Source organism: Protopterus annectens, chromosome 2.part1, assembly GCF_019279795.1.
Source record: "Protopterus annectens isolate FY-2018-M chromosome 2.part1, PAN1.0, whole genome shotgun sequence".
NCBI lineage: Eukaryota > Metazoa > Chordata > Ceratodontiformes > Protopteridae > Protopterus > Protopterus annectens.
Window position 1 is genome coordinate 403,681,702 of NC_056729.1, and position 26,219 is coordinate 403,707,920.

Here is a 26,219-nt window from a genome sequence, read left to right on the forward strand (position 1 = left end):
ACATTTTCAGTTAGTATACACTGCTTTTACACTGACATAAAGAAATGGGTGCTCTGTTTAAAAGAACATTACTGTCTCAAGACAGTCTGTTAAATAATAACACTCCTAGCTTTACAAACACTTTCCTTAAGAGGAAATTAATATAACATCAACAAAATTTAAGAAAATGGAAGTTTTACTTCCCAAAGGGAGCTTATCTGTCCAAACATAAAAACACAAGCTGACAGCCATTCCTCAAAAGCCTCACAGGAGCAATCTCTTTAGTAAGAGTAATCTGTTGGGCATCCCACCCAAACGTGGCTATTAGTCAGCTCATCCTGAGCTGCATGACAGTCTGGGCATGTGGAAGGTGCCCTGAAGCTTTGGAGGTTAGCCAGCTGTAATAGGCTTGCAGAATATAACCCATATAGCTAAGGCTATTGCAGCAACATCAGTGTATCACAAACTCTCATCTTCTGTTTTCTGCTACTTCAATAAGTACTCTGTCCATTGTATAATATAGTAATAACCCACGGCTGGGTGTGGGTAATGCTGAATTTCCCCACGGTTGGCATGGTTTGGTCATGAAGGAGAAGCCTGAGTGACCAAACAAAGCCAAGCGTGGGTAAATCCAGCATTACCCAAACCCAGCCATGGGTTATTGCTATTATACAATGTTGTGTTTTGTGTTGTGTTATGTTTGTGTTGTTATTTAGATTTTTGTTTGCTTTATTTAGTATTTTTCCACTTTTTGTGAAATAAAATAGTCCACACTTTGATGTAGTTTACTAACTGGCACTGCTTAAACGTGATGCCTGTCCAAACACCTGCAAGGTATAGCATTGTTTCATTAAAAGATTGAGAATAGTTCATTGTGTAAATGTAATTCTCCCCATTTGTCTACAACTGTATTTCCTAATAACAACAAATATATTTTCTAAACATAGTGAGCACTAGCTCAGCAGACAGAATGTTCACCTCATAAGTGAAAATGAAGCAGGACATCCTGCTGTGAACTTCATCTCATAAACTAGCCTAAACAAGACTTCAATTGAACTACAAAGTTATAAAAGTCTGTTTTTTAAAAAAGGCAACAAAATAATCGAAAATACTGCCACTTGGAGAACCTTTTCCCATCCCACTGCGCTAGGTACAAGAGAATGCATTGCCATTGGGCAGCACATTGCATTACACACAGACTGCATCCTGCCTCCTCATGTCTGTAGCAAGCAATGACAGTCACTGATGGTGTGGCTACTAGTGCCAGCGAGTGAAGTTTCAGGAAGGTCGTTCAGTGTTGTGCTTAAACTCTCAGCTGAGAGAGCAGCAGCAGTAGAGCAGGTCAGCAGCACCAACAATCTCCACAGCAACCCGCCAGTTGGCCCATCAACCCAGAAGTGTGTGAGCTCCAGGAAGTCATTGGTTAGTCTGTCTATGTGTTGTTTTGTTTTTTCGCTTATTTTCAGAGTGTCTTGTAAAGACAGGTTAAAAATGATACCGACAGGTGGAGTGAGGCCTACTGGCATTTTCCACAGTGCTGGAGACTGAAAGGTTGTCACTGGATGTTACTTGACTTTACATTGCAAATTGCGACTGGCTGATACAGCTCAGAAAAATCTGCTTCTCTTACAGCAAGCTTAGAACAATAGAAGTCTAAAGGTCTTTAAACTGCAGTAAAGTAGAAATCGTTGCTGGCAGGGTCCCTTTTACTTCTGTCTTAAAGAGTTGCATGTTGTATTATACAATCTCATGTATGAAAAGAAAGACAGGGCTCCATGATTTCTTAGCGGCTATACTTGTACCTTAGGTTACTTTGTATTTACAATGTGCACACTGGTTGGATTGGCCAGTCAACGTGCACGTTTCTTGTCTTTTCAGACATGACACTGTATACTGTGACTATTAATCCCATAACTATATTAACTGCCAATGATACTAACATGGGGAACAGTATTCAAAAACAAGTATCTAACTAATATAGATCTGAGCTATGCAAAAGACTATTGCACATGAAAACATAACTAACTTACTTTACTATACAAGTGTACATGTATATTGATTTTTTAAGACAAGGAGCCAAGTAACCCTGCATCAACTGTTCATCATAATTTTATGGTAGAAATCTCAGCTCTGTGAGTCAAGACCCTCAGCATGGAGTTTTTCACTGGAGGAGGTGATTGCAGGGAGAAAACCCATACATCTCTGGTTACTCTACTGTCCCCCTCCCTGTAGCTGTTATTCAGACTGAGATAAACACTGCTGCCTGTGCCACTGTATGGGCACAACTGATATGCAAATTAGCAGCATGCTATAACCATATCTGGAGTGTTGAATTCTTTGAAATAAGTGTTGGCATAACAGGCCTTTAATTTGCCTCAAATTTCTACAGTGCACACTTTTTTATACTGATGCAGCATTAAACATGCTCATGTTTTGTTTGCAATGCTTAGTACAGTCCATTTGCATACCTCAAGGTATTCTTCACAACTACCAGATTCTAAAAATAACTATCACTATATAAGCACAGTATGTCACTTTTTTGACAAGTGTGAGTGTTATGATAGTGGAGTCACTCATAGATGTTTGTTCTAAACCATGCAAATATTATTTTGCTTTAATATAATAATTCCAAATGATGACTCTCAAAATGTTTTTTCTTAATGCACAATTTGTTTATGAGGTTTAGGGCAATAAATTGATCATTTCTAATTTAGTACAAAAATGGATTTTTCCAGATTAGTAGCAGAAGACAGTATGAGGGCAGAAAGAATATAGATTTAATTATTACCAAGCTCCTGTTACAACAAGGTAAAAAGGACTAAAATCCAAATATACTGGAAGGGGCTCCTGCATCTCATCAGAACCACATAGTTTGCAACACAATACCCTAACAAAACTGGCTGATATTGTACAAGTGGAAAGTAAAATAAACTTGGTTCACAAGTACTTCAGCTTGTGAGCAATATGACTGAATTCCAAAAGGCTAAAAATAATTTTTACAGAGGGGTTGCCATTCCCACCTATAAAACAATTTTATTTTCACTTTGTGGTCACTGCATCTTGTAGAAATAGTAGTCACTAACAGACAGTTTAAGCCTTTCTTACCCTTTCTGCAGGAGACTGCAAATTCAGAACACCAAGCAGGAAGGCACATATTGGCAACAGAATCTCACTTATATGTGTCCCAAGGAAACCTAACAAGAGGGCGGAGCCTAGATGGCCAACTGAGAGCAGTGAATTTTGAGAGCTCCATTAGTATAATAATATAGAAAAAAATTACTATTTTCAAGTTTAAAATGTCAGAAATCTATAAACTACTAAACTACATAAATATCAATTTTGGTGGAGATATACAAAAATTTTCCTGTCAAGTAACTTGGAGATATATTGAGTCACTGAATATGAACAACTCAAGGAATTCTCATTCAGATGCTGCTTTGAAAAAAGAACTGTACTTGATGGCATCTACCTTACAGGAACTATCTTTGAAGATGGATAGCTTTAAAAAATGACTTAGAAAACCTCAAATCAAATTCTCAAAAACAGACTGATACTCTTAAGGAACTATTACAGCAACACCATACAAAAATTACAAATATAGTTACTTCTCTAAATGACATTGAAGAGGGACTCAATGAAGAAGAACTCCAAAAAGAATTTTTGCTTAAACAGAATACATGGCTGCTTAACAAATTAGATGACTTAGAAAACAGGGAAATGAAAAACAACATAACAATCTTTGGTCTGCCTGAAAACACTGAAGGAGAATACATTTCATTCTTAACAACCTGGATTCCTGAATTTTTTAGACTTGAAAGAGGGACTTTCATTTGGAATTGAAAAGGCGCACAGAGCACTGAGGAAAGCTGCTTCTAACTCAACAAATACTCCACCTTGAGCCATAGTTATAAAATGTATTTCATTTCTGGACAAGGAACTAATATTAAAATTAACTTGGAGAAAATCACTCTTAAATTACAATCAAAGCCTAATAAGGTTTGACAATGATTATTCTTCCAGAATACTAGAACAAAGGAAAAAAGTCTGGCCAATAATAAAACTGTTGAAACAAAACAATATTAAAGCACAGATGACCTTTTCAGCCAAGATAAAAAATGTTGCCAATGAGATGTGAACCTTTAATGACTTAGAAGAAGCTACTATATTCATCAAAAACAACAACATAGTGTCTATCCCAGAAGAAATGGAATGGATGGCCCCTACTCTTAAAAGCATAAAAGAATCAAATCCTTGGTCTGATGCTAGAAAGAAGAAACAAAAAAGCAGTTCCAAGATAGCTGTCCCAAAAACATAACTTTTACAACTACATCTCTCAAAGTATCAACTGATATGGTACATCACTTGTCATCTGTTTTTATTTAAAAAAGGAGGGTTTCTTAAACAACTGAGAAACAGTAATGATTTATTCAGAATGTTCAAACAGCCCAATAATTCTTCACAAACAAAGGTAGGTCAAGATGGTTCCTATTTACACTATATATAATCCAAACAAAGCAACATATAATACAAACACAGAATTTTCTATTCCCCTACTTGAACTCAGTGAATACTTATCTTGTACATTTTTCATTGATTTTACTTATAATAATTTAAGTAATTAATTAACTAATTCAACACGGTACCACTCATCAGAATTCAGACTCAAATGTAACAAATTAACATCACATGTAATAGCACTAACAGTAGAGTGTTTTGAAAAAAATGCTGTCATGGAGACTAATGCCCTCTTCAGTTAAAGTATGATTTAGAAATGTCATGTATATCCTGGTTAAATAATAGTAGCAAGCTCTTAGTACAAATGTCATCATTATTCTGTCTAAACATAGTTAATATCAATTATGTCAAGTATCACAGCTACGAGTGCTGTTTCAGCAATCCTGATATGGTGTGCGTGGATGCAGCTGTGTCTGGCAGCTAGTACAAATATAATTATTATTCTGTCTAAACATAGTTAATATCAGTTATGGCAGGTATCATAGCTTCGAGTGCTGTTTGATTAAGCCTGACATGGTGTATGCAGATGCTGCTGTGTCTGGCAGCTGTTATATGTTGCCATTTATATCTCCAGGAAGCTGTGGGTTGCGGCTTGTGATCAAGGTTTGCTGATGCTTGTGTCTTAGGGTGAGACATTTGGTGTTTTGGCCTGCATCCAGGGGAAGTGGGTAGATGGAACTGTGATTTGGGATATTTTGTCAGAGAATGGTTTGTTTGTACATCTGCTGAGTGAGAGGTGGGAGGGCTGGAGGAGTGTGTTGTCTCTTGTTGTGGCAGCTTGTTGGGAGTTTTTTTTTTTTTGATTTGTTTGCTCTCTGTTCTTTTCCTGGCTGCTGCCTTGCTGTAAGGGAGGGAATTTAGGCTTGAAGTTGCAGTGAAGTGAAGCTCTGCTTCAGGTCCATCACGAGCCTCTGGTATGCACTACACAGACACACTAACAGAAACAGACGCTCCCAGGTTGCTATGCTAACTGAGACAGAGTGATGATAATGCTTAATGGCTCTGAGGAGCCTCCGAGATGATTCTTGGCAATGACGTTTTTGGTTTAAAAAAAAATGAAAAAAAAAATTATATATATATATATATATATATATATATATATATATATATATATATATATATATATAAAACGGCTGTTTTAAACCACATGTACACATATTGATGGTCTCCCAACACTTCATTTAGCTCATTAAGTTTATTCTTGATTTTTAAAAAAAAAAGCGCAATTTTATATTTAAAATGTATTTTGGCCCAAACACATTAAGGACTTATATAATAGTGGAAGTCTGAGTTATTTTGAAAGACTAAGAACAATTGGTCTTGTGTAGTACTCTTTGCAGTGGTCTGGGAGGTGAGCTTGCTTGGACGTGTTGGGCATATGGGGATAGCTGATTCTAGGGGTGTTTGGGGTGCTAGAGAGTGATCAGATTTCCTTAGTGGAAATATGTTTGGGAATGGAAGGTGTGTTGAATGGTTCACTTGCAGAGTGGCCACTGCATGGAACAGGCTGGTAAAATGGAACAGGATAAATACTGGTTTGGATATTTTAAGAACAGCCTGGAAACACACCACATGAACTAGTGAATGGTATTCTGGCAAAACTGGATGGGCATTGTTGCCTGTGCTTGAAGTACTGATATGTGTGTATGTAAGGATAGAAATATAACAAATAAGAAACTAGAAGGGCCTCATAATTTAAAGTCTATGGACTATATTAACTGCCAATGATACTAACATGGGGAACAGTATTCAAAAATAAGTATCTAACTAATATAGATCTGAGCTATCAAAAGACTATTGCACATGAAAACATAACAAACTTACACATACAAGTGTACATGTATATTGATTTTTAAGACAAGGAGCCAAGTAACCCTGCATCAACTGTTCATCATAATTTTATGGTAGAAATCTCAGCTCTGTGAGTCAAGACCCTCAGCATGGAGTTTTTCACTGGAGGAGGTGATTGCAGGGAGAAAACCCCTATCTCTCTGGGTACTCTACTGTCCCCTCCCTGTAGCTGTTATTCAGACTGAGATAAACACTGCTGCCTGTGCCACTGTATGGGCACAACTGATATGCAAATTAGCAGCATGCTATAACCATATCTGGAGTGTTGAATTCTTTGAAATAAGTGTTGGCATAACAGGCCTTTAATTTGCCTCAAATTTCTACAGTGCACACTTTTTTATACTGATGCAGCATTAAACATGCTCATGTTTTGTTTGCAATGCTTAGTACAGTCCATTTGCATACCTCAAGGTATTCTTCACAACTACCAGATTCTAAAAATAACTATCACTACATAAGCACAGTATGTCACTTTTTTGACAAGTGTGAGTGTTGTGATAGTGGAGTCACTCATAGATGTTTGTTCTAAACCATGCAAATATTATTTTGCTTTAATATAATAATTCCAAATGATGACTCTCAAAATGTTTTTTCTTAATGCACAATTTGTTTATGAGGTTTAGGAATAAATTGATCATTTCTAATTTAGTACAAAATTGACAATAATCACTCAGATTAGTAGCAGAAGACAGTATGAGGGCAGAAAGAATATAGATTTAATTATTCTAAAACTTTCAGTATACAACAAAAAGGACTAAAATCCAAATATACTGGAAGGGGAACCTGCATCTCATCAGAAGTGAATATGTTTTTTAACACAATACCCTAACAAAACTGGCTGATATTGTACATGGATATGAAAATAAACTTGGTTCACAAGTACTTCAGCTTGTGAGCAATATGACTGAATTCCAAAATGCTAAAAATAATGTTTACATCAAACAAACTTGCCATTCCCACCTATAAAACAATTTGATTTTCACTTTGTGGTCACTGCATCTTGTAGAAATAGTAGTCACTAACAGACAGTTTAAGCCTTTCTTACCCTTTCTGCAGGAGACTGCAAATTCAGAACACCAAGCAGGAAGGCACATATTGGCAACAGAATCTCACTTATATGTGTCCCAAGGAATCCTAACAAAGTCTCTCATTGGATGGCCAACTGAGAGCAGTGAATTTTGAGAGCTCCATAAACTAGTATAATAAACAATATATATACTTCATACACACCTCACATGCATATAAAACAGTGACTAAAGAAAGGGACTCAGCAGGTGACAACCTATACTCCAAATCTTATGCTCCAAATCCCCAGGCAGGGGGAAGGTGGGAGGATAAGTAAGAATGCGAGGCAAGATGGGCTACAAACATTGAATGTTATGGTGAGTACATAACTTCTTGATGTTATGTAGTCTTATCTCACCTACATTCTTACCCATGGGACAGCGTCCCTAGCACCTACATCCTGGGTGGCTCATACGAAAATACTCCTGAGAACTGTGGAACCAAAGGAAGATCTGCCCCTGGAAACCACGTCCAATTTGTAATGAGAAACAAAGGTGTGGGGAGAAGCCCACATAGCTGTAGCACATATATCATCCATTGACAATCTAGCTTGATAGGCTGTGGATGTGGAAACAGCCCGCGTAGAATGTGCCTTGATTGGAAATGGCAAATTTTTGTCTCCTGCCTGATAGATGAAAGAGATGCAACTGGCTATCCATCTAGACAGCATAACCTTGGATATCGGAGAACCCAATCGGTTTTCCAAAAGGGAAATAAAGAGTTGGCCAGACTTCCGGATATCTTTTGTCTGGTGTAGATAGAAGTGTAACTGTCTATGCACATCCAATTGGTGAAATCTAAATTCTGCCTTGTTAGAAAAGTGGGGAAAGAATACGGGCAGCTCAATGGACTGACTAATGTTAGACACAGAAGCCACTTTAGGAAGAAATGATGGGTTTGGTCTAAGAGAGACCCTATCTTTGTGAAAGATTAAATATGGGGGCTTGATGGAGAGGGCTTGAATTTCTGAGACCCGCCGTGCTGAAGTGATTGCTATTAAAAATGCTGTTTTCCATGTTAAGAATTTTAACTCACAGGTAGCTGCAGGTTCAAAAGGTGGCAGTGTGAGTGCTTGGAGAACAAAATTGAGGTCCCAGGGCATGATGGGTTCGGACACTGGGGGAAGAAGTAACATGGTACTATTGAGGAATGCTTCGCATAGTCTGTGGGCCATAAGACTAGGTTAATTCGCTAAGTGGAAATTAGATATTGCCACCAGTTGAACTTTGATGGTGGCTGATGTGGATCCCTGATAGAAAAGCATTGACAAGAATTCCAGAACTGAATCTATCGGGGCTGTATAAGGGTCAATACCTCTAGTATGAGCCCAGATGGAAAACCTTTTCCATTTGCTAGAGTAAATCTTTCTAGTGGATGGTTTATGGGAGGACGATAGAATATGGACCACCTCCGGTGAAAAAGTATGACGTCTGACTAGCGATGGAAGTGGAGTAGCCAGGCTGTCAACTGGAGTGTCCTCAGAGAGGGGTGGAAAGGTCCCGACATGTGTGTCAGTAAATCTGGTAGAGGGTCCAGAATCCAAGGAGTGTTCACAACGTATGGTTGAAGAAAGGGAAACCATACTTGACGAGGCCAATGTGGGGCAATCAGAATCATTCTGCTTCCCAAGGATTGAGCTTTCTGAATCACCCTTGAGAGAAGGGGAAATGGAGGGAAAGCATAAAGCAGACCGGAGGGCCAACCGTGAACCAGAGCGTCCCTGGGTGATTCCCCCTGTGGGGGGATCAGCGTGAAGTAGTTGCTGCATTTCGTATTGAGAGGGCTGGCAAACAGATCGCAGCAAGGCTGACCCCACCTGCTGAAGATTCGCTCTGTAACCAGGCGATTCAGGGACCACACGTAAGGCATAAGTATTGCTCTGCTTAGCCTGTCCGCTATTACGTTGGACTTCCCCGGAATGTGGATCGCCACCAGAAACCATTGGGAAGCTATTGCCCAATTCCACACTCGTATGGCCTCTCTGCATAGGGGGTATGATCGTGTCCCTCCTTGCTTGTTGAGATACCACACTAATGACATGTTGTCTGAGTGTATCGCAATAGTCCCTAGAGGAAGAACTTCCTGAAGTGCCTGCAACGCAAGAAGCACTGCTCTCATCTCTAGGACATTTATATGTGAATGTATCTCGAGTTCTTGCCACATGCCTTGGACTGTCCTGCCGAGATAATGCCCCCCCAACCCATCTGGGAGGCGTCCATGGTCACCGTGGCAACAGGGACGGGAGGAACGAAGGGCTTTCCCCCGTTCAAATTGTTGGTGCACAGCCACCAACAGAGGTCCTGCTTGCACCTGTCTGTGATTAAGATGGGATGAGATACTGGGAGTCTTTGTAGAGACCATTGGATAAAGAGGAGCCACTGAAAAAGTCTCATGTGTAATCTCACTAGAGGGACTAGCATGATAGTCGCTGCCATGGTCCCTAGGATTTGTAGAACCACTCTTGCCTGCGCTTGTCTGAGTGGCATCAGTATATGAATTTGTCGTTGCAATACCGTGATCCTTTCTTGTGGTAGGAATGCTCACATTTGAATGGTGTCCAGTTCTGCTCCTATAAAGGTGACATGCTGTAAGGGCAATATGGCAGATTTTTCCCAGTTTATCGTTATGCCCAATTGGTGACATAGACTGATGGTAGCGTCCTTTGTTTGAACTAGTTGATGCCTGGTGGGGGTGGTAAGGAGCCAGTCATCCAGGTACAGAAACACCTGGAATCCTTGACATCTCAAGTGAGCCGTCACAACTGCCATACATTTGAACAACCTGGGAGCTGTGGTGAGACCAGAGGGCAGGGCTCGAAACTGGAAGTGACTGGCTCCCAGCCGGAAGCATAGGTGACTCCTGGATGCTTTGTCCATTTTGATATGGTAATAAGCATCCTTGAGATTGATGGAGCACATCCAAACTTCATCTCCCAACAATGGGAGGGATTGACTGTAGAGTGACCATATGGAACTTGGACTTGTGTACGTAATTGTTGAGTTGACTGAGATCTAGTATGGGTCTCAGGTCCCCTGTTCTTTTCGGCACCGAAAAGAATCTTGAGTAAGTCCTTAATCCGATTTGGTCTGAGGGGACTGGTTGGATGGCTCCTTTTTCCAGCAGCTGAGACACCTCTGAGGCTGCTTGATCCCTTTGACTGGGTGGAACATCTAGGATTTTTCTTATTGGCGGGGGTATTGAAGAGAATGGGATGAGGTAACCTCCGGAAACTATCCTTAGTACCCATTGGTCCTGGGTGATGCTCTCCCAAGCTTCCAGGTAAAAGGAAATTTGACCCCTGACTGGCTCTGGATAAGTGCAGTTGGGCACAACCTCAGGAATGAGAGTATGGAGAGCCACGAAAGGAGTCACGGTCTCCCGAATTGCAGGGGCCCCCTCTGCCTCTGGGGCAACGTCTCCCTGAGTAACCTCCCTCCCCTGCCTCTGGAGGGGGGGTTCACCTTGTGCAGCAGGAAAAAACCTCTGTGATTTCTTGAACCACATCTCCCCCCCCACTGGGCCTTGGGATAAGGCCTAGAAGGAAGGGAAAAATGGACCCAGACAGCAGACAGGGTCTTTCCCTCTTGCTCGCACCTGGTGAGCGTGTCTTTCACTTTGGTCCCAAACAAGGAGGAACCATCAAATGGGGCGTCAGTGAAGGAAGACTTGAAGGCCTCCACAAAGTGACACAGGCGTAGCCAGGCCTGCCTTCTAAGGACGACCCCTGAGCTCGCTTCCCTACTCGCTCCCTCGGCTGCATATGAGTTGAGCCGCATGGACGAGTTAGTGATGGAGTTGAGGGTAGAAACCTGTGTGTTAACCATTTGAGCTATCACCTCAGGTATGTTACCCGCAAGAGTATCTCCCAGTTCTTTGAGGAGATCTCTCTGGAGCCGAGTGAAGTGAGATAAATAATTCAGCGACCGTAAGGTGAAGGTTGCTGAAGAAAGGGTACGCTTCCCATACCGGTCCATGGTCCTAGACTCCTTGTTAGGAAAATGGACCGATGAGGAAGATTCTGCAACTTCCTTCTGGGTGGCTGCCGCTACCAGCATGGCATCTACCGGGACTCCTTTTGTTAGAAACTCTTTTCCCTGGGGTGTGGAAAGGAACTTATTGGGATGCCTGGGCACGGGCTCTACAGAATCAGGATTTTCCCACACTCTTTGACAAATGAGGTCAAGCAGTTCATCAAAGGGTGGAGACACCCAGGAGGCAGAAGGTTGAGCACCAAAAGCCTTAAGAAATACTGATTCCTCCTCGGAAGGAGTTTTGGAAGGCCAGCCTCCTCTTTGTTTCAGTATCTCCAGGATATCGGAGAAGGAAACATCATCAGAGGAAGACTTGGGGGACCCTTCCAATTCCTCGAGGTCAGTATCGGAGGTGAGAGATTCATCCTGGGAGTCTATGTGCTTCCTCTTGCACAATTTCTTTCTAGGGGCCTCCTCAGGCAAAGACTCTGGGAGACCCTCAGAATGTTGGGGACCACTTGTGAGGGTGTCCTTAGGGCCTGGCGCTCTGCTGTCCACGGACAGGTGAGTGTCAAAGGCTCTCGCCGGGGTGGTGGGGGACGGAATGACTGACCCGGGTGATGTAGCTGATGATCTTGCCAGTGTGCTCCGCATGGCCTCGAAGGCAGGTCCTCCCAGCTCCGAGAACCAACCGGCCTCCAAGGCCATGATGCACCGATTCATCCAGTGGGAAACTCGGAACCAACAGCTGTCCTGAAGTATCCCCCTCAGGCCCGACCGAAGAGACCAGAGTCTGGAACCCTGTGGACAGAACCGACATGGTCTGAGCCGAATTCGGCACCGATATATGCAAAGGGGGTATCAGAGCTGGCACAGGAACATCACTCGGAGTGGAGCATACCGGCTCCGTCGACAAGGATGTGCTCGGAGGAGGAATCATCGAAACGGTCATGGTAACTGGCTCTGGAGCCGAGTGGGTCAGAGCCGAAAACAATTTGGCCAACACCGGCGATTGCAGGAGCCTCTGCACTACCCTGTCAACATCCAAATCAGAAAGCCTGGAGGAATTGGAGGAGATAGATGGAGATTGGGATCTATTGTCAGGTGAACTAAGTCTGACACTGGGCGATCGGCTCCGAACGGGCTCAAGGATAATTGGAGCCGATGCCAATTCGGTTAATACAGATACCTCCTGTGGCCCCTAAGACAGTGGAGCTGAGGAGGTAGAGTCCAAAACCGTAATCTTCCCCCGAGGCTCCGAAGTGGCAGATGGAGCCGGAGACCTTTTCTTGGACTTGGAAGCTTTAGACTTAGTACTGGAAGCCGAATCAATAGCTTCCTCAAAAGATGGTTTTAAAAGTCCTTTTAAAATGAACTTGTTTTTTCTCTCCTGGAGCACCCTAGGACTGAACGCGTGGCAAAAGCTACACGACTCCTGTAAATGGATGGCTCTGAGGCAGTAGACACACACAGAATGTCCATCCGTGATGGACATTTTATATCCACATTTGGAACATTTCTTTAAGCCAGAAGGCTTATGTTCCTTCTGATCTTTGGACATTTTACAATGAATGGCAAAGGAAGCCTAGATGCAACTCGCAAAAAATGGTGGGAAACACCACACAATTTTGATCACCAGATACAAAAACCCACAGGCACACTGAGAGCCTCTAACCTAAATGGTTCACACAAAAAGATACACCAGGAAAAGCAGTACTAGCCACACACAAGAACCTCTAATTGAAACAGTTCTTCAGGAAACACAAAGACCAAAGGTTAATTCAACGACAGAGGGGAGGACTAGGTCCTCTAACTAAAACTGGCCTAGCCCACTGGAAAAGGAGGGATACCAAACAACTAATGCACAAGCACTGAAAAACACACACAAATTAGCGATTAGAAAGAATAGCTATTAAAACAGCTTTTGGGTTTGAATAAACAACTTTCTCAAAGAGAAATAGTAAAAAAGAGGGTACTTAGCCACAGCCAAGCGAGACCACGTCCAAGCTATAAAAGCGGTAAATGAGATCTGGGATAGGGAGCAGTGCACCATGGAATACTCTCTTAGCCCAGCCAATGAGAGACTTTCAGCTAGTAAAAATTGGCCGAGTTAGAGCCGATATTCAGCTCCGAACCCACGGGAAAGAATGTAGGCGAGATAGGACTACATAACATCTTCTGATATATCCAGTAAAATACACTGTATTATAAACATTAGGTATACATATTATTACCATCTATTTATATTAAGCAAAAGATTTTGAAAAACTTCATCAATAAGGGTGAATATGTTTAACTGTGTGCTATAATCTTTTACTGAGGTTTTATATATGATACATCCTACTTTACTATGATCAAATTGCTTTTCATCTATCTTTTATGTAAATATTAATTGCTTATACAATAAGTAGACATTTATACTGTATCAGAATTCTGTCTAATCTACAACAGTATTATATCTGTTCAAAATAATATAAATATTGCTTATTCTTATTACAAATATTCTCCATATAATTCACTTTATGAAGCTCAGATGTTCTGGATTGTCAAGGTATGAGTGATAATCTGATGGACTTAGGTTTATCCATCAGATTAGGAATGATTTTCATTCAATGGCTAGTGCGGATCTTAGTTTTGTTAACATTAATTTAAATTTATTTCACAAAAAAAAACATTTTTAGTATGCCTGACCAAAGCATTACTTTATCGATAAATACTCAAAAGTAAAACTGATAATTTCCTTTAAAACCTCAAACATATACTTTATAGTTATCAGACGTAAATGTTTAATAGTCACAATAAAACAATGAATACATAGTCTAAACAACCTAAGATCGATTTAACTTTATTATTTTTAAATACCAATGGAATAAACAATCCTAGCAAGAGATCAAATCTACTGAAATTTTTAAAACTGAACAAAGCACAAATTGTCTTCCTTCAAGAAACTCATTTCAAAACAAATGACAACTACAGATGGAATCCTAAGGAATATATGATATTGGCGCAATCCACTTATAAGACAAAGACAAAAGGGGTAACAATTTTATGGAAAACAAATATGATTAACTCAGAAATCAATAAGTATGAAGATAAAGAAGGCCTTATGACATTAGTAATAGTTAAATATAATAACAGAATATGGACTATAGCCAATTTATACTGGCTCACAGACATTTGAACAGGAACTGTTAAAAAAAACCACTTGAATTTCATTTCCAATAATTAAAAAGGCAACTTAATATTAGGAAGAGATTTTAACTGTATATTTGGTATTTCTGAAACTACAAATAAAAGACCGCTGCATACATCTGCTGTATCAAAAGCTTTAAACAAGTAGGTAGAATCATTTCATCTTGTAGATACTTTCAAATTTAAAGAAGATAGATCTTTGTTGTTTTCCCATCAAGATCACAGATTTGGTACCCAAACTAGAATAGATAAAATATTTGCTGCCCGTGACTTACACTCTAAAATCATTAATTTCTCAATCATTCCCTGCCCCTTTTCAGACCACAATTCATTGATACTAAAACTTCAAAATGGGTACAAACTATTAATCTTTGACTCCAGAATTCCAGCATATATAGCTAAAATAAAAGTGTTCAAACCCTGGTTATTATCTGAATTACAGTTCTTCTTAGATATTAATTACACCACAGAGATAAATAAAATAATGAAATGGGACTCATTAAAAGCTTACATGTATGGTAAAACCCTAATTTGGTATAAAAAATCAGAGAATGGGATTCTGAACTATTAGATCTACAATCCAAACTTTTGTCAGTAAAAGCAGAAAAAAATCAAAATCATTTGGAGATGAAAAAGAAAGTAGAAGTATTAAACAATAAATACAACAAAATTCTAACACATAAATCTAGTTTAGCTTTAGAAAAACTAAAAATTAATACTTTGGCCACTTCTCCCAAATATCTACATAATTTATCCACAAGAATCAAAATACAATCAAAAATTAATAACATTAAAAGCATCTTACAAAAAAAGAAAGGGAAAATGTCTCAGATATAGGTGATATTCTTGATGCCTATAGACATCACTATATGGAACATTTCCAAAAAGAAAATATACATATCGATCAATTAAATCTCAATGAAAAATGTTCTAATATAAAAAATACCAGAAAAATTAAAACTAGATCTGCAAGCACCCATATCCTACAAAGAAATTACAGATACAATAATAGAGGGTAACAATGATAAAGCTCCAGGTATAGCTGGCATAATTATGGAAATATATAAACTTTTTCCTAGAAAGATACTACCCTTCTTCAATAAAACTCTATTAGAAATTCAGTCTCAAGCTTTAATACCACCCTCTTGGAGATATTCCTTAATGACACCAATCCTAAAGGAAAACAAATCCCCAAACCTCTGTACTTCATATAGCCCAATATCATTATTAAATAATGACTATAAGATATTTGTGGACAATATTAACTATCAGAATGAAAATATCACTATCCAAAACAATATATAATGAGCAAACTGGATTTATATATCATAGACACACACATGACAATATTAAAAGGATAATTTCTCTTATAGTTTATGTTAATAAAGAAAATAAACACTCATAATTTGCTTATAGAGAAAGCCTTTGATTCTCTAAATTGGGATGATTTATTCAAAATTCTGGTGAGGTACCTGAATTTCCTCCTCCCTTTGTTAATCTACTATAGAATATATATACAAATAATTTAGCATATGTTAATCTAGGTCCTTTCACCTCGGAATTTGTACATATAACAAAGGGTACTAAACAAGGATGCCCCATATCACCAATTATATTTACTTTGGCTATTGAAATATTGGCAGTCAATACGTAACAATACAAAAATCAAAGGAGTAGATGTTTATGAACAATACATTTCTAAAGTAATGCTCTTTGCTGATGACATATTAATATTATCCAATACAAAAGAGACATTAGAAGAATTAGATATTTTAATTGACACATTTTACAAAACTTCAGGACTCCATTTCAATAAATCAAAATCAAAATGTTTATTTTTAAATAAAAAAAAAGAATTGCAGACAAAGGAGAATCACATTACAGGGAAGCAATAATTTACCTTAAAATATCTAGGAATTGAGTTATGCAAGGATAATAATGAATTAGTCTCAAAATACTACAATAGTACATTTTAAAGGATTCTGGCTAGGCCAAGAAGTCAGATGCCACCTTCAAGCTTGGACTCATCTCAACCTTCTTTGGATTCTGCAACTCACTTCACTCATTCAGATCAACAGGACAGTCAGTTCTATTAATCCTGGAGGATACTTCACATATGAGTTCTCAGTCTGATTCAGACCTATCTCCCGTACTGACAAAGTAACCAAGCACCTTTTAGAAAGGCTTTACAGAGTTTGTGGCCCATAAGAGAGGGCTCGTAAGATGTGTGAAAATTGGAAATTGCAGCCAACTGCACTTTAATGGTAGAGGGCGCGGAGCCCTGATGGAACAACATGGCTAAAAAATTTAAGACCGACGGAATTGGGGCTGTAAAGGGGTCCAAACCTTGGGCCTGAGCCCAAATGGAGAATCTCCTCCATTTGCTGGAATAAATCTTCCTGGTGGAAGACTTATGAGAAGAAGACAAGATGTGTACCACTTCAAGTGAAAAGGAATGTTGCCTGACTAGTGACGGAAGTGGAGCAGCCAGGCTGTCAACCTAAGAGTTCGCAGGGATGGATGGAGTTGTCCTGACGTGAATCAGGAGGTCCGGCACTGGGTCCAGAGTCCACAGTGTTGAAGAAAGGGGAACCATACTTGTCGAGGCCAGTGTGGAGCAATAAGGATCATCCTGCTTCCCAAGGATATGGCTTTCTGGATCACTCTTGGTAACAGAGGAAACGGAGGGAAAGCGTAGACCAGACCGGAGGGCCAATCGTGAGCTAGAGCATCCCTGTATGACACCCCTGTGGGGGGATCAGTGTGAAGTACTCGCTGCATTTGGCACTGAGGGGGCTGGCGAAGAGATCGCAGCAAGGCTGACCCCACCTGCTGAAGATCTGAACCGCCACTCGGTTGTTCAGGGATCACTTGTGAGGCATCAGAATAGCTCTGCTTTGCATGTCCGCTATCATGCTGGACTTCCCTGGAATGTGCGTTGCCACTAGAAACCATTGGGAAGATGCTGCCCAATGCCACACTCGCATGGCCTCTCTGCAGAGGGGATAAGACTTGGTTCCCCCTGCTTGTTCAGGTACCACACTACGGACATATTGTCCGAGTGAATTGCAATCGTTCCCAGAGGTAGAGAGTCTTGGAGTGCTCGCAACACCAGAAACCCCGCTCTCATCTCCAGAACATTGATGTGCAAGTGTACCTCGTGATCTTGCCACATGCCTTGGACCGTCCTGCCTAGATAATGCCCCCCCCACCCCATCTGGGAGGCGTCCGTGGTCACTGTGGCCACTGGAGACATAGGAATCAAGCTCCTTCCTCTGTCCAGATTGGCAGAACGTAGCCATCAGAGGAGGTCCTGTTTGCACCACTCTGTGAGAAGTATCAAGTGGGAAAGAGGAAGCTTCTGAAAAGACCACTGAACCGAAAGGAGCCACTGTAGGATCCGCATGTGTAACCTGGCTAGAGGTACCAACATGATGGTGGAGGCCATGGATCCCAAGAGCTGAAGAACTAACCTGGCCTGAACTTTCCTGAGGGGCAACAGTGCGTGGATCTGAGACTGCAGCACTCTTATTCTCTCTTGTGGTAGAAAGGCCCGCATTTGAATAGAGTCTAGCTCTGCGCCTATGAAAACAACACGCTGTGAGTGCTGCAAGGCAGACTTTTCCCAGTTCAAAGTAATTCCTAGACATTGGCAAAGTGAAATGGTGGTCTCCCTGGCTTGAATGAGCAGATGCCTGGTGGGGGCGGCAAGAAGCCAGTCGTCCAGATACGGAAACACCTGGAATCCTAGACATCTCAGGTGAGCTGTCACTACTGCCAAACACTTGGTAAACACCCTGGGGGCTGTGGTGAGACCAAAGGGCAGGGCACAAAACTGGAAGTGACTGGCTCCTAGCCGGAAGCATAAATGACTCCTGGATGCCTTCTCCATCTTGATGTGGTAGTAGGCATCCTTGAGATCGATGGAGCACATCCATACTCCTTTCTCCAGCAATGGAAAAATGGACTGAAGTGTGACCATTTGGAACTTGGACTTCAGAATGTAGCGATTCAGTCGACTGAGATCCAGAATGGGTCTCAGGTCCCCTGTTCTTTTCGGCACCAAAAAGAGTCGTAAGTTGCTGATCCGACATGGTCTGAGGGGACTGGTTGGATGACTCCTTTTTCTAGCAGCTTTGCAACTTCTAGTGCTGCTTGATCCCGTTGACTGGGTGGGACATCCGGGATCCTTCTGACTGGGGGGGGTGTCGATGAAAAGGGGATAGTGTAACCTCCGGTAACTATTCAAAGCACCCAATAATCCTGGGTGATGCTTTCCCAGGCTTCCGGATGCAACGAAATTTGGCCCCTGACTGGCTCCGGAATAGCACAATTGGGCAACGCCTCAGGAACACTGGAAGGAAGAACCAGGAAAGGAATCGCGGTCTCCCGAGTTGCGGGGGCCTCCTCTGCCTCTAGGATGGCGTCTTCCGGAATAATCCCCCCCCCCCGCCTCTGGAGGGGGACTCACCTTGAGCTGCAGGAAAGGACCTCTGAGACTTTTTGAACCACATTTTCCCTCCTCTCTGAGCCTTGGGATAAGGCCTAGAAGGGAGAGAGAAACGGGCCCCTATGACAGATAGGGTATTTCCCTCTTGTTTGCATCTGGTGAGGGTGTCTTTCACTTTGGGCCCGAAGAGAGAGGACCCATCAAAGGGGGCATCAGTGAAGGATGACTTAAAGGCCTCCACGAAATGACACAGGCGCATCCAGGCTTGCCTTCTGAGAGCTATGCCTGAGCTAGCTGCCCTACTTGCCCCCTCGGCTGCATAAGATATGAGCCTCATGGACGAGTTGACAATGGAACCAAGGGTAGACAACTGGGCGTTAACAGTCTGCGCCACCGCCTCAGGCATGTTACCAGTCAGAGTATCTCCTAGCTCCTTCAGGAGATCTCTTTAGAGCTGAGTGAAATGACAGAGGTAATTCAACAACCGTAAGGTAAAGGTCGCCAAAGACAGGGTACGCTTCCCATAACGGTCCATACTCCTGGACTCCTTGTTAGGAGGGTGGACTGAAGAAGAAGCCTCTGCAACTTCCTGCTGAGTGGCTGCTGCCACCACCAAGGCATCTACCGAAACCCCTTTGGTAAGGAACTCTTTCCTGGGGGAGCAGAAAGGAACTTGTTTGGACATCTGGACACCAGTTCCACGAAATCAGGGTTCTCCCACACCCTTCGACAAATCAAATCCAGGAGTTCGTCTAAGGGCGGAGACACCCAAGAGGCGGAGGGTTGAGCTCCGATGGCCTTGAGGAATACCGACTCCTCCTCAGAGGGGGTCTTGGAAGGTCAGTTGCCTCTCTGTCTCAAAATCTCCAGGATGTCAGGGAAAGAGAAATCATCGGAGGACGACTTGGGGGAACCCTCTGACTCCTCGAGGTCAGTATCGGAAGTGAGGGACTCGTCCTGGGAGTCGATGTGCTTCCTCTTGCACAACTTCTTTCAGGGAGGCTCCTCAGGCACCGACTCTGAGGGGCCCTCAGAAAGTAGGGGACCACTCAAGGGGGTAACCCCAGACCTTCGGGCTCCACCATCCATGGAGAGGGGGGAGTCAGAGGCTCTAGAGGGGTGTAAGGGGATGGAGTGACCGATCCAGGTGATGTAACTGACGACCTGGCCAGTGCACTCCTCATGGCCTCGAGGGCCGGTAACCCCGAATCCGAGGACCGACCAGTCTCCGAGACCATGACCGCAGTCGAGATTCCCCGAGGCGAAGCACCGAGAGGGAGGCTCGGAACCGACAGGGGTCCCAAGGGGGATATCCCCCTCGGGTCCGACTAAGGAAACCTGAGTGCCAAAACCAGAGGACGGAACCGACCTGGCTGGAGCCGAAGCCTGCTCCGATAGACTCACCTGGGATATCGGAGCTGACATCAGAACATCACTCGGTGCGGAGCACTCCAGCTCCGACACATGGGTGCTCGGAGGAGGAATCATCGGTACTAGAATGGGGACCGGCTCCGGAGCCGACTGGGTTGGAGCTGAAAACAGTTTTGCTAACACTGGTGACTGCAGGAGCCTCTGGACCACCCTATCCACATCCAAATCAGACATCCTAGAGGATTTGGAAGAAATAGAAGGAGATTGGGATCTCCTAACTGGAGACTCATGCCTGACACTGGGTGACCGGCTCCGAATAGGTTCCAATAGTATCGGAGCCGAGGTTGACTTCAGTACAAGAGATACTTCCTGTGGCCGAGAGGACAATGGAGCCGAGGAGGTAGTATCCATTTCTGAATCCTTCTCCTTCGGCCTCGAGGACATTGGAGCCAAGGAGGAAGTATCCACTTTACAAACCTTCTCCGATGGCTCCGAAGAAGCAGATGGAGCCGGAGATCTTTTCTTGGCCTTAGGAGGCTTAGACTTGGCACTAGAAGACGAAGAAGACTCCAAGGCCTCCTCAAAGGAGGGCTTAATCAGACCCTTCAAAATCAGCTTATTTTTACGTACCTGCAGTACCCTAGGGCTAAAAACATGACAGAAACTGCAGGACTCTTGCAGGTGAATAGCACCAAGACAATAAACACAGACAGAGTGCCCATCTGTAATGGACATTTTATAGCCACATTTCATACACTTCTTAAACCCAGAGGGTTTATGTTCTTTTAGTTCTTTCGGCATGGTAAGCAACTGCACCACTCACAACCGACAGAGACGAACACAAGAGGAAGGCGGGAAACCCAAAAAGCACTCTAACAGACAAGGGAACTCTAATTTAAACGCTTCCTAAGAGGGAGCTTAACCACCGACAAGAAAACAGCACAATACAGCAAGGGAACACACTGGAGAGGACTAGGTCCTCTAACTTAAATGGGCCTAGCCCGCAAAACAGTAGGGATACCACAAAACACAGTACTCACAAAACTCACACAACAACTAGTCAGATACAAGCTAGCTATTAAAATAGCTTTTATCAAAAAAGTAGACTGCTAAAATACTTAGAAGTATTTTAAAAAGGGTACTTAGCCACAGCCAAGCGAGACCACGTCCTAACTCTACGAGCGTCAAACGAGATCTGGGGCTTGGGCGAGGTGCATCTTGGGATACCGGGTTAGCCCAGCCAATTAGAGACTTTGTGCTAGAGAAATTTGGAGGATTCTCAGCTCCGAACCTGTGAGTAAGGAATGTAGGCGAGATAGGACCACTTAACATCCAAAGTTTCCTGCTCTTCTAACATATTTTTTTTTTGGGGGGGGGGTAATTCCTCTCCTTGAACATTTCTTTTAGTAGAGAGATACAGCTTTTCATTATCAGTAACCAACCTTGACAGTCTTATCATCTCGCCCTTGACCAAGGTCCTATTTTGCCAATGAGGGTGATTACTGTCAAAATGAATGAAACTGTTGGAAAAGGTTGGTTTTCTGTAAATGAAGGAGTTGTACTGGTATTTCTTCTTGTTAGATGTTGACAGTGTGAATATCTGGATGTTCTTCTTTATACAGCAATAAATGTCTCCTCTATGGAAAAGCAATAAAAGGTCTCCCCTAAGGAAGCTGACTGGATGGTTAGCTGGTCCTCTACATGGACACCCCTTCAGTAAGGACCAGAGGATCCTCAGCTGGGAGTGTTGCAAAGTGGTTGCTCAGCTCATTTGGCAGATGGTGCAGTAGTTGGTGATGACAACGTTGGGATGGTAGCTCAAGGACATGCATAAATGTCTCCTCATGTGACAGGCAGAGATGTATGACTGGCTGGCCTATCAAAATGGCAGTGGGAGCAGTGTTTGCTCAGGATGTTGGCCACAGAGGTTACTGACTTCTGAGTGGTTTCTCCTCTGGGCTAGTCAAACAAACATATCAAACTACCCAGCCTATTGCCCACCATGGTGTTCCTTTTCCTTCCTTCTCATTCCTCATACTCTATTTGTAGACCAGTCTTTTCCATCTTCAACTGTCCTCCCACTGTCTATGTCTCTCCACTGTTGCCCCTTTTGTGTTTCTACCTACCTGTCTTTGTATATCGCTGCAACTGCTTTATGTTTGTATGCCTGCCACTGGTACCTTTCATAGTCTCTCTTTCTCCCACATTGTCATTTCTACCTTCACCCTATACCCTTCCTGCAAAAAAGACAGTGCACACCTGTCTTTCAAAAAAGAAAACAGCAAGCTTCTCCCCACCATGTCTTCATATTAGACTTGTCCTATCTCAACCTGTCCTCCGCATTTCATTTATAAAATTAGTTGGCACTTTGCTGTGCTGGCCATACATACGTGACCTGCATGCAATGCCCAAGTTTCAGCTATGAGGCACTTCAGTGCACATATGAATGCACATTGTGTTGGGCACACCACCACATTGACCTTTCCTTCTTTTCCACATATCCAAAGTTCAGCCATGGAATAACATACTACTCTCTATTAGTGCAGCTGCTATAATGTCCTCTGTAGCTATTTCCACTGCATATGCCTGCATTATACTGACACTAGTACATATCACAGCAGCATCAGGCCATGCTATACTAATTCTTCTGTGACATTTATCACAGTGTAGTTTGTTTTGGATATTTCTGAACACCCCTCCCCCCAATGATTTTAAACAAGGAAGAAATGGATAAAAACTGCTTTTCTTGTTTAGCTAAAATGATTTTATCACATTTAGTACTTCTTTTTACTCACATATGTAGGCATTTGCTGTCTGGCCTTCCTGCAGTCTGGAATGTGACACATAATTAACTGACTGCCTGCAACTGCTAATGAGTTAACTAAATGGAACTGCCTAAATCAGGTTCCACTGATACTTTTCAAATTCTAATTGAAGCCAACAGCTACTTGGTCAATGTGTAGTTCAAACTGAAGCCAACAGATACTTGGTCAATGTGTATTTCCACCATCAACCTTCTTTTTGATTGTCAAGAACTATTCATTTACTGACATTCTGAACATAATAATCTTTTTATTGTATCAACAAATCCTTTAGATTGTGATTTGAATCCCGATCCTGGCTGCTTTTGAATGATTTTTTTTTTTAATATACCGTTTTGCTGGCCCGATGGAATCCCAGTGCATATGATGAGAATACTAACCATTTACACTAGTTTCCTAAAAAATAAACCTTGTGGTTGTTATTTTTCATAATTCTTACAGCAGACAGAAAACATATTACTAAAAAAGGTGGCAATTGATGCTATATCAGAAGAGTTACAACTAAAAATTTCTTCAGGAAGGATAAAATATGAAGTTCTGAAGAACACAAAACATGGTAACTCTAGTCTTTACAAATATCATAGTTTTAAATAAATGCTTTTTAAGGAAGGTTTTGACAAAATTATGAATATCAAGTGCACCGTGTTCTATGTTTTAAAAAATGTCATCACAGTTTTATGTTATGAATTGCAATACTGTTAAATGATATATAATGTTTGCATTTTAAAAACCTAGATGTGGTTCCTCATACCTTCTACTTCAGGCTATGCTCTCCCTCATCCCTTCCTGTTCATGTTTAGTGCATATTTACGGAAAAATAGTTTTACTAAAAATAATGAAAAGAAAATGGATGTAATGATACAACTGAACTAACGATGAATTATATGCCCACTTTTACTGACCTGATCACAGTAATCATGTGCTGGCATCATATATCTCTGCAAACAAAAGACAGGAAAAAGGGAATTAGTATCAGAAATAACTGTCTAATTGTACAAAAATTAGGTAATAAAGAGACTGATATCTGATCAAGTGGGTTGATACTGCTCAACCTCTTAGGTGAAGAAATCTGAAAATAATGGGGGGACAACGGCCCAAAATAGGAACATATTTTAAATGTTGCTCTTATAAACATAGAAAGTTGCTAGAGTAGCAAATTTTATGTTAGCACACATTTTCTGAATTATATAAAGTCTGAAACTTGAATGCCATTATTTAGTTACTTCGATCCTCAGGGATTTGCAAGAACACCACAAATTTTATGAGGAACAGACCAAAAATATGAGGAAAAATCTGGACATTCTGTGAAAATCTGAATGGCTGAAAGGTAGTGGGTTCACATTTATTCTTCAAAGAGAAGTTTTCTACTAAATGTTTTCCTGCCCTGATTGCACAGCTTGTATTTTCTCATACATTGCACTAGATAACAGAACTAAATAAGTGTGATAAAGAAACACCTTAAATGTAACTTGGAATGTGGTTCTAATGTACTAGCTAGTTTGCTTTATCATCATTTCAAGATATGAGTAAAATGTTCTTCAGCACACAGACATAACACAGCAGAATGTAAGGCAAATGTATCCTATCATCCCACTAAAGCATGAATTAATTCTACTACAGCTATATGTATACATATATGTATACTTGTGTTGTTGTTGTGTCTTTTGGCTTTTCCCGGTTAGGGGTCGCCACAGCGGAACTCCGGTCCTCTAATGATTGGCAGTAGATATTTATGTGCTGAGTTGCCGGCCCTGATGCACAACCTTCAATGAAGGTACGCCCATTCACGCATGTCTCCACACAGAAGACGCTCTAGCTGAGAATCGAACATGACAACGTCTTACTGTGAGGTGACAACGCTACCGCAGCACCACCACCACAGATGTACACACATATACATATATGTATATGTGTGTACATTATATAAAGGTATATATATATATATATATATATATATATATATATATATATATATAGATGGACATATTTACTACCACTTATGTTTTGAAGTTTTAAGTTTTATTCAAGTCTGGAAAAAGGACAAAATTAAATGTGGGGTTTTATACTATATGTGAGATTTCCTTGCATGCAGGGAAGTGGGGTTGTTTAGTAATGCCAAAACTTTTGGATATACTGAAAGCAGGGTAGAATTGTGTGTGTGTGTGTGTGTGTGTGTGTGTGTGTGTGTGTGTGTGTGTGTGTGTGTGTGTGTGTGTGTGTGTGTCTTGTGTGGTAATACTGTTAGCAGAAAGGTTTTTTTTCGTAGGGTAAGGGTAACCATTTGAAATGCCAGGACCTGCTAGACCAAGTCCCCAAAAATGGAGACTAAATGGTCGAAAAAACAGACTTACATATATCAAGTCCAAGTTACCACTTCTCAGAATATTCCCTTTTCTCTGAGGTATGGTGATCTTGGAGTTGATATAAATAAGTTTGTGGGGTGTAGGGGGCAAGTTTAAAGGAAAACAGCGATTTTCAAAATTTGCATTTCTCCTGTGTTTTCAGTCTTTTTTTCCACGGCTTGCTGGTACTCAGCATTTCAAGAGCAGACATTTTAATAGGGAGCCAAGGTATTACGTAGGGCTGCACTCAGGGACAGCAGATGGGTTATGGTTAGAGGTAGCATACACGAGTAAGGCAGTACACAACCTTACGACCAAGCCCAGACATTACTTTCAAATAAGGTTTCATTTTGTGTATTTGTCATACCAGAAAACAAACTGTTTATTTGTTCCTGCCTATCACAATCACTTTGATACAAAGTACTCTAATTTCTCTGTACCAGTTTTAGCTTGACAGAACTACTTTTCTGGTTAACTCTTACTGCTGTACCACAGTAGAGTTTTACTATACTTCTTTAACAGCAACACAAGTATTGTATCGCTTACCACTCATTACAGGCAACTCACAACCAAATTACCAAGTTTGCACAAAACTTTCTTTCCTGTGTTGCACACCAGTTCATAGGTTCATACTAGGCTATCTGCCCTAGGGCATTTATAA

General features: G+C 41.5%; 1 protein-coding gene across 2 annotated transcripts in view; it reads right to left on the minus strand.

The window, feature by feature from the left end:
• The window catches only part of NPY5R (neuropeptide Y receptor Y5), a 440,454-nt gene that overhangs the window by 10,777 nt on the left and 403,458 nt on the right, over window positions 1-26,219 (minus strand). For both annotated transcript variants that reach the window (XM_044062216.1, XM_044062217.1), the window contains exon 3: window positions 24,119-24,154. The gene's annotated coding sequence lies outside the window, so the exon portion shown is untranslated. The remainder of the gene's footprint in view (window positions 1-24,118; window positions 24,155-26,219) is intronic.